Source organism: Lagopus leucura, unplaced genomic scaffold, assembly GCF_019238085.1.
Source record: "Lagopus leucura isolate 7727_CA_CO unplaced genomic scaffold, USGS_WTPT01 Super-Scaffold_100001, whole genome shotgun sequence".
NCBI lineage: Eukaryota > Metazoa > Chordata > Aves > Galliformes > Phasianidae > Lagopus > Lagopus leucura.
Window position 1 is genome coordinate 80841716 of NW_024962262.1, and position 9722 is coordinate 80851437.

The 9722-nt window shown below is 43.9% G+C and overlaps 1 long non-coding RNA gene across 1 annotated transcript; it reads left to right on the plus strand.

Moving 5' to 3' along the window:
• Nucleotides 1-5760: 5760 nt before the first annotated feature.
• LOC122178031 lies at nucleotides 5761-7869 on the plus strand. The gene is made up of 3 exons (XR_006178223.1): nucleotides 5761-5845; nucleotides 7347-7549; nucleotides 7766-7869. It is a non-coding gene; the product is annotated as an uncharacterized LOC122178031 (long non-coding RNA).
• Nucleotides 7870-9722: the final 1853 nt, after the last annotated feature.

The window sequence follows — 9722 nt, forward strand, 5'->3', positions numbered from 1 at the left end:
TCAAAATGCTATCCAGTAAAGGTAGATATAAGTAACATTGGAGAAAGATGTTAAGTGGTGTGTTTTACAGCAAACACAACCATGAGTATATCAAAACAGAACTAGATGGGTCGATGTATTCTGAAAACTTGTCCCAAATCTCTTCTAAAAGAGTTGCATTGAACTGAAAATTAAATAAGCACTGTCAACACTGAATTTATCCTTCAAATGTTGGTAATTTCAGAGCTCTAACACAAAAAGAAATGTAGAGGATGAAGTGGAGTTAACAAAGAGTTCAACTGATGATGAGCTCTGAGACCCCAGGTGCCCTGAGTTGGAGTACCACTGTGACTATAGTAATGATGAACTCTCAGCCAACTCCAAAGCCATGCAGGATTTGCTGTTCCACCCAGATGCATGGCCCCAAGGGATCCATCACAAGTACTCAGAGAGTTCTCCAATGTCACTGTAAGACTTCTCTCAATTATTTTTCAAGGGTCTTGGGACTCTGGAGAGGTCCCATTTGACTGGAAGCTGGCAAAAGTTGTTCCAATTTTCAAGAAGGGCAGGAAAGAAGACCCTGGTAATTACAGGCCTCCCAGTCTCACTTCAGCACCTGGAAAAATTAGAGAGAAAATTATTCTGGGAATTACAGAAAAACACTTCAAGACAATGAGGTCACTGGTCACAACCAACATGGGTTCATGAGGGGAAGGTCCTGTTTCACTAGTTTAATTTTGTTTTATGACAAGGTCACCCATCTAGCTGACCAAAAGAAGCCAGTTGGTGTTATCTTTCTGGATTCAGTAAAGCTTTTGAAACTGTTTTTCACAGCATCCTTCCAGACAAAATGTCCGGCACGCAGTTGGAAAAAGACATAATGTGATGGGTGAGCAAGTGGCTGACAGCTTGAGCCCAAAGAGCTATAGTTAATGGGGTTACATCAGGCTTGCAGTCAGTCACTAGCGGGGCTCCCCAGGGCTCCATTTTAGGGCCAGTTCTCTTTAATGTTTCCACTGGTGCAGCCACACCTCGAATACACTGCAGTTTTGTGTTCCACTATACAGAAAAGAAAATAAAATAAGCATTAGAGAGTATCCAAAGGAGGGCAGCAAAGATGGGGAAGGGTCTGGAGGAGAAGACTCATGAGGAATGGCTGAGGTCCCTTGGTTCATTCAGCTCAAAGCAGAGGAGGCAGAGGGTGAGCAATAAGAGATAAGTATTACAGTTGCAATTTAGGAAAAGGGAGATAAGGTAAGCACCTTCTTAGCTTTAACAAGATTGTCAAGCTAATTTCAAATAGTATTTTGTACACAACTTCAAAAATAAAAGCACCTTTATTCCAGTTGAAAAGATTCCCAACCACCCATGAAGGCAAAGCATGGTTTAAATATAAGTGAAATGTTATTTGCTGCTCTAGTGGCATCAATGAACTTTTGCTTGAAAGAGAATTTATCCCCTAGCCTGCAAGTTCCGCAGTGCTGATAATTCCTGATGCACAGGCTTGTAAGATTCATTGACCTATTTAAATTCATTTCCCTGTTAAAAGGCCTGATTACCCCAGACCAGCCAAACTAGTCCCACTCAGTATCTAAATGCGACATCATCACTCCAGACTGATCCATTATCATCTGATAAGGATGCCAGGAAGCAGCAAACATACAAAGTGGGGAAGGAATGCAAGCGGGAAATATCTGACATTCAAAGAGGGTGCTTGAAGTTGACTTAGTGAATGCTAATGAACAGTGAGTTTGGACCATTTCCTGCTTAAGCTAATAAGAGTGTTGCTTTATCAGAAATTAACCAGGTTTAAATGCCAGACATGTGTGAATCATTACGATGGTTGAAGAATACACCTAAAATCCCTTTTGCTTTAAAAAATGTAGTGCTATTTTGGAACCAGGTCAGGAGACAAGTCTGTTGTAACTGACTCAGTTATAATTATAGTACAGATCAGGCCCTGACTCCACTCTAATTGTATAGCATGACAGGCTCGTGCATGAACGGAGAGTAGGAGTCTTGGCTAGAGTGAGACAAATTCTAATATCATAAGCATAACAGAGAAAATCATAAGTGCAGATACATAGCTGAGGATGTAACAGGCATGGACTGATGCTGCTGACCTGGGTGGGTCTGGCTCAGCTCTGTGCCACAGCTCGACAAAGCAGCCTGGCAATCACTGTGTTTGGCCAGGACGGAAATGAGTGGTGGCATGGATTCACCTTTTAGGTCACTGACAGCCAGTGGTGTTGCAGGTGTACATCTTTTACCTTACTGTACTAGAGTGATGACTGTGAAAGTGGGCAAGCACCTGCCTCTCAGAGCAAAATCCGATGTAGTGGCAGTGGGATAGCTCATTGCTCACACAAAATGTGAAAGAGGTGATCAGCCTTTAGACTTGTTCTTGCATTGTGCTAGGCACCACGTCCTCCCACATGCTCCCCTCCTCTACCTTCCTAGCAGCATCAGTGAGGTTCCAGCAGCTAGCAGGGGCCTGCAGAGACTGCACCATCAGCACACATCTTCACCATCCACCTCCGAAATGCAAAACATTATCTACAGCTATGGTGTGGGAAAGGGAGCCACCAGTGACATTACTTCTCCAGACAAATCCACCAACTTCCATGTAGCAAACTATGATGCCTCAAGCTTTGGTTCAAAGTAGTCAGGGCAGCAAGGAAAGCGGAAACTGCAGAGAGCCACCAAGAGCAGGTGTCTTCAATACCTCACCTTGAGTGTCCTTGGCTGTGGAGAGGTAGTGAATGCTCTCCCCAGAGGATATTCTCCTGTTACACCTTTCCTTTGGGATTTGATGATGACATCAGTGCCTTTTATAGAATGGGGCAGTGGTTAAGCACTTTGATGGGCTTCAGGAAACACAAGTTCAGGGCCCTTCTCAGGTTTATGGATTCACATCTGACCTTTCTCGCTTCCCAGAACAGCATCCTTTAGTCACCAAGCTCTAGGCTACAGAGAACAAATGGGTTCTCCCCACCCTTCCAGTGCTGTGTGGAACATGCATTTCTCTTTTTTCACGGTAGTCTTCCAAAAATGAATGAGAGAGGGAGACATGATTATCCATTTCACATTAAACAGTTACTGGAGTTGACATTTGAGTGTACAACAGAAAAACAACAGATGGATATTGGCAGATGGAGGAGCATGAAGAAACAATGAGACATCTTCAACCACTCTTCTCTGCTTCTGAAACATGTTATTGTTTCCCCTACCATCTCTTTTGACCCCAGCCCCATTTTGCACTGCCACTCCATATGCTTCCTTTCTTTGCCTCCATATGTCTTAAACATGTGAAAAAAAAAGCCCTTAATTCTTCTGGCCCTATTCAGCCAATTTTCTCCCCATGTGCAGCCTGCATTCTGTTCCCATTAGCCCTTTGAAATGGCTTCCGGCACTACCAGCATCCACCAGCAAGCTCTTCCTCCCTTCCATTTTAGAGTGACTGCACTCCCTTCCTGAAAACCACCTGTTCTCCAGCTTTCAGAAACACCTCACATTTCTTGTTTTCCTCCATTCCCATGCTATGACACACTTCCACAGCTTCCAATATCTCTCACAAACTTAACAGTTTAACTTCTTTGTTTCCACTTTGCCTTGCTAACTTACTTTACTTTGTCAGCTGAACTTCCTGAATATCCCTCTGCAAAAGAAAGCCACGTGCCAACAAACTAAATCTCAAGCTTTCATAAGTTCCTTCTCTTCCTCAATGCTTGTTAAGCATGCAAGTTTATCATCTATAAATAAGCCATATATTCTTTTTTTGCTCCTGATATTTTACTTAAGCCCATTTCTATCTTACCTTTCCCTTGGATCATATCCCATTCTTCAGTTTCTTTCACTGGCTTTCCTGTTATATTCAAGTCTATTCCCTCACCTTCAAGGACTTGCACAACTTAGTGTCTTTCTGTATCTCCTTCTAATACACTTCATTCACCACTTTCAAAGATCATGCCTTTTCCCCCTCTATTCTTGGAACTGGCTCAATCCATCTAATTTACACTGGCCTGTCTTTGAGAAGAGCTATAAATCTTATCTTCCTTGCTCTCAATATTAGAAATTACTAATAAAGACAAATTGAGGCCAGATGCAAGCAAACTCCCATGCTTGTTTACTTACATTTCATTATTTATTTCAAAAAAATCATTTGTGATTATAAGCCATGATAAGACCTTTTCCTCTCCTGATGAGCCTCCCAGCACCTGGCACATTTTGCGATACGTATAAATTACTCTCAAAATGTGAAATTGAACTAACATTTAAAATTTCTTAAAATTAATTTCCTTTGAATTCTGATACCTACATTCAGCACTTCATTTGGAGCCTGGCATGCAATATAATTACAATAGAAGGTGAAGTGAAGAGTAGTATGAGCATTTTGTGTACCTGCTATTCACCATCTGTGCTTCTCAGTGACAGAATGATACAGACTCTTTTTACAAAAGGGCCTTTGATTTGATGGAAAAAGAATAGGGGCTCCTTTTATCACATATTACAGAACTATTTTCAATTTTTATTTTTAAGATCTAAATAAAACAAATAAGCTTAGCGGGTTGTGGTGATTTATTAGAGGACTGCTAATACTGGAATCCATAAATCAATCTGCCATTCCCACTGAACCACAGGGCTGTCCTAAGAGGATCATGAGCTAGTGGTAACAATCTTTGACCATCCACATTCCTTTCTGGAGTCTTCATAGTATCAGAATCATTAAGGCTGGAAGAGACCTAGATGATCATTAAGAGCATGTAATCCAACTGTCCACCTACCAGCACTATTGCCCCCTAACCAAGTCCCGCAGTGCCACATCTGCACATTTCTTGAACATCTCCAGGGGTGGTGACTCCACCACCTCCCTGGGTAACCTGTGCCACTGCCTGAACACTCTAAAAAGAGAAGTTTCTCCTAACATCTAATCTGAAACTTCCTTGGCACAACTTGATGCTGTTACCTCTCATCCTGGGCAATGAAAGGCAAAGCCAGAAGCACTGGAAGTTAAAAGTTTTCAGATAAATAGGGTCAGAGTCATTATGGAAAACACCATTATGAGACTTGCGGTGACCCTGCGAACATCTGCAGTGAGAGGTGGCAGCGGTCCTTGCCTCACATGCAGGCATCCTAACTGGGAGGATGCTGCACCGTGGGATGCTTCCTTTCCTTTACAGCCAGCACCCCCTGCCCCTGCTTGCTTAACACGGGAGTGGATAACCGGCCAGGTGGAGGCCAGCTGCCCGCGTCCCTTCTCTTGCCCTTGTAGTCTGATGGCTCCTCGGGGGCCACCCGCTTGGCCCCCTCCCCGTTCCAAGTAAGCTCTTCCCCACCACCCTCGCCCTGCCGTTCAGCAGGAGCTCCTATTTCTTTAAAAGCACCCAGCGTGGGGCACGGGAAGGGTTAACCTCCCGGAGCCAGACGGTCCCCTGCTGATCCGGTAATGAGTAAGCACCGTCGTTGAATGTCAATAGCCGGGCGCGAACTCGGGTAACCCGGCGGCGGGCGGGGGTTCTGCCTGACCCCAGCACCGGCCGCCCTACGTGCCGCTGGGCCAGCGCGGCCTTCCCGCTGCAATGTGCCTGAGTCAGCTGCTGGGGGAAACGCGATCCGCGGCGCTCAATGGCTCCGCGTTGCACAATGTGCCGCTGGCACGGCTCTGCTAACTTGGGGAGCCACCCAGTCTTTTTAGGATTTCCAGGAAGAGCGCTGGCATCTGACCTTCAACTGTTATTAAAAGAAATCAAAGGTTGTATAACAGTCTGTCAGAGTTTTGCATTTCTTAGGGGAGTTGTGTTTCAGCAAATGCCTCCACATTTCTGAGCTTCCCCGGTTCTTTATTCCTTTACTTGTTTATCCTCTGGTAAGTATTCATTAATGGAAAGGCGTATTCCTGTGCCGTACTTGTTTATCTTTCAGGGGTTTTGTTTTGTTTTTCAATTTAGCAGCAGAAGGGTCTCCCACGCGTTGCATCGCTCTGTCTGCGGGTTTTGGGCGCTGCACTGTTGTGATAGCGATCTCCCAGCTGTCCCTTTTTGCCCAGGAATCCCTCCCTTCGGCTGGTTCTGTGCCTTATCGCCACACTTTGTGACTGAGGCCATTAATCCACCTGTCCCCCTGTGAGAGCAGCTCCGTTGGTGTGTGTGCAAGGGGAGCCGGATGGCACAAACCCTAAGCCTGCCAATAATCCCGTTAGTAAGGGATTAAAGCGAAGCCCTGCAAGTAGGAAAGGCCGATTTGATTGTTTGGAACTATAACTTAGCTCTCTCTTATGGAAGCCGTGTTTGCTGCGAGTCACATTTCACGATTTGCATATTTAGTCTCTGAGGAAATCAAGGTTAAATATAGCAAGGAGATTCTGCTGGCTTAAACTGGTAGCACAGCTATGCCACTTCAGCCCGACAGTCACTGGCATGGCAGGAGCAGAGCCCTGCCTTTTGCCTGGCAGTGACTGCATCCTATAATGCTTCTTATATTGTTAGCTTATGCTTCACCAGTGACCTTTGAGTGCACTTTGCTGATGTACCAGATAGGCCGCATACCTTATTTTAGTAGACGAGAAGCAACGGAGGAGCTAGACTTAAAATAAATACCTCGCGCCGCAGTTTTCAGGAAAAGATTTATAAAAGCAAAGCAACAGAAAGCTGAACAGCGCTATATATTCCCTGGGTGAGGCTATTGTGCGGAGCAACATCAATCTCATTAAAAAAGTTGATGCCGCCTCTGTGTTACAGCTTAGCATTCTGCTTCTTCCTCAGCCTTAAGAGAAGACCTATAAATTATTAATACTAACATCAGTGCAAGACAACAGATGGTAAAGATTACGTGGAAAAAACCTTCACTTTAGCATATTAGGGCCCTAGTTTCACAGCCCATTGGGGCTGTTTCCTCCCATCCAGTGAGGGGAATCCTGAACATCTCCAGTACTGGGACTGGACACCACTATGAGTGGCCCTGTGAGGGTGATGGCATTAGCCATTGGCCATGGTAGAGACAGGACCAAGAAGGAGCAAGCCCAGAGTTAGGAAGGCCTTCACACAACCCTAATGCCTTCCTTGCTGAGATGTGTTGAGTGCCCCACGCTCCCAGGTAGGATCCATTGTGTTCGTGTGCTCTGCACAAGTAAGAAAAATGCATTTATCAGTCTGAAATTGTTCTTGAGCCAATGTTGGCATGAGAGCTGAAATATTCTCTCAAAGATATTTGCATTATTCAGTAATTTTGCAGGTAATGGAGTTATTGTAATGCTCTCTAGAGCCAGTTAATTCAACTTCTTCATGTTTACAAATGTGTTAAAACTTGTGTCAGGCAAGTAAATGAGGAATTTCTTTTCAGAGGGCAGGTGTACTGCATTGTTTTTCTAGGTAATGCTTGCTAACAGCAAAATGTGACCTTCACTCTTGTTCTGGAGCTATCAGCATGTGGCCTTCCTGCCCACAGCGCTGCTCACTTCGGTTTTGCATAGTTCCGTGTCAGGGCGTCGGATGCTAGAGGACTTACCTCACCTTTTAGAGATTTACACAGATGTCTTCTCACGGACCATTACTTCTGCAAATGCATATGCCCTGTGAGTATTTCACTGTGGTTAAATCATGACTCAAAACACAACCCTCAGGTTCCTCAATCTCTGGATATTGTGGAAAGCTTCCCACGAAGTCTAAATATTGAAGATGTAGGGAAGAACTTCCATTCTAGACTTAGAGCTGTGGGCCTGCGTGTGGTCAAGCACAGGGTAATTCTGTCCTTTCTGTAAAATGAGTGATGTCAAACTCTTACTCATCAGGTTTTTGGCAACAAAATTGGAATCTTCTGCTCTGGAGAGACCACCAGTGCATGGGTGAGGATGTGGTGAGACTGCTGGAAGATGCCTTCAGCATTTGACTCATATCTGACTGTTTTCTTAAATTAGTAATATCTATTTTCCTGAATAAACATAATTAGCCACCTCACATATATTTTTGTCGTATTTCCTCACAGAATTGTGTGTCACCTTGGCTTTCAACATTCACCATGAAGAGAAAAATCCAAAACAGTCCTGGTGAAGCTATTGCTTAGATCCAGGTGGCATCACAGTTTCACCCACAGGGATTTCAGCCTTTTGTGATGACCTGAGACGTTAGGTACTCTGTAGAATTGTGCTCTTGAGGAGCAATTTTGCTGTTTATCACAGTCCAAGGATGTCATTACGGTACCAGTCAGTCCTTGAAATTTCATTACTTGGGAATGAGATGCTGGAAAAGCTGTTTGAAGATGCCTGATGTCAACAAATCACAAAATGATGAATTCTGACTTTCTTTTTTATTTTTTAATATATATTAATCCTCTAATAATACAGTCAACAAAACCAAAGTAGTCAGTTCTACTTCATTTTATTCTAGAATTATTTTCTCCCCCCAGAATTCCATTTTACAACCCCCTAATTTTGGTTTTAAAAGGAATTCCCCAAGATCTATCTAATTGCCATTAAAGATGAATTCAACATTCAGATTAATGTTAGGCATAGATATAGTTCCAATATTAGCATTTGGTAACTCTTAACATTCCATCAGGAGAGACTTGGGACTATTCCTTTACTGCCTGGATTAGTTTCCAGGCTCTCCATCCTATCAGTGATACCAGACAGGTGAAATCATGAGCTCCAGAGGCACAGGCTGCTCTCTTCCCCCAACCTGCAGAGGGTTGCTAAGGTTCTCAGGGGCTGAGGGAGAAAAGCAAGAACATGTGTGTAAAAGCAAAGTGTTAAGATACGTGTAAAGGTGATCTTACAAAAGAAGTACTGGCTGTCCTATGCTGGTTCTGCCTGCTCTAAGCTGCAGCTGGGTGACAAGCTCAAATTTGGAGCCAGGACCGTGCTAAGTCCCTGTGCATCCAGCCTTCCCCAAGTATTTGCAAGTCCTTTTTACACCTCAGAAAGAAATAGGTCTGCAGTTCTTTAAATTATGAGACATAGTTCCTACTGAAGTGGCCTTTTTGATTGATGTGAACCAGTTGGTCTTGGCGAAATCAGTGATGAAGGGCCAGGGAAGCATTTTTGGCCCAGCTGTTAAGTATCAGGGCTGGAACGATGATCGGAAGACACTTCGGCATCATGCTTATACATATAGAGGGTTTGAAAGTCCTTGCCAAGTTTTTGTAAATGTAGGATTAACATAGTTCAAAATAGTGAGTGCCATCTTTCTCGAGAAATAACATGGTACCCATGTAGCTCTGCATGTTATGCTGCATGTATGACATGGATGCTCAAGTTATATGCATTTATGTTTTGTGTATGATCAGCTATAAAAAAAAACGCTGCTACTAAAGAGAACTTTGATGGCACTCAAACAAACCTAACTGAATATATTGGTATGTCTGAGATACTAAAAAAAAAAGGTTCATTAAGATTCCTGAGCAGGGAGGGAAAGTGCTTGCCACTCCACAGAGGGACTAAATGCTGAAGGAGTAGACCTTGGAAGGTAATGAGGTCATGAAATGGCAAAGTTTGGGCTGGGAGATAGGTAGAGCTTCAAAGGAAGAATGTGCACAACTTGGATTGTGGGCTGCTTTTACGTCTGTCCTTTATCTGGAAGATGAAAGACTCTGCACTCAGAGGACCTACCTTCCTGTTGCCTTTTACCTGCTGAGCTTATTTGTATCTATGCAAAGGGCGCGTATGCCGCCAGGTTCTTGTGCACTGGCTTGTTGCCTAGCTGTATAGTATAAGCCAGGTTATAAGCTGAGCCTGGCATACATGAGGATTC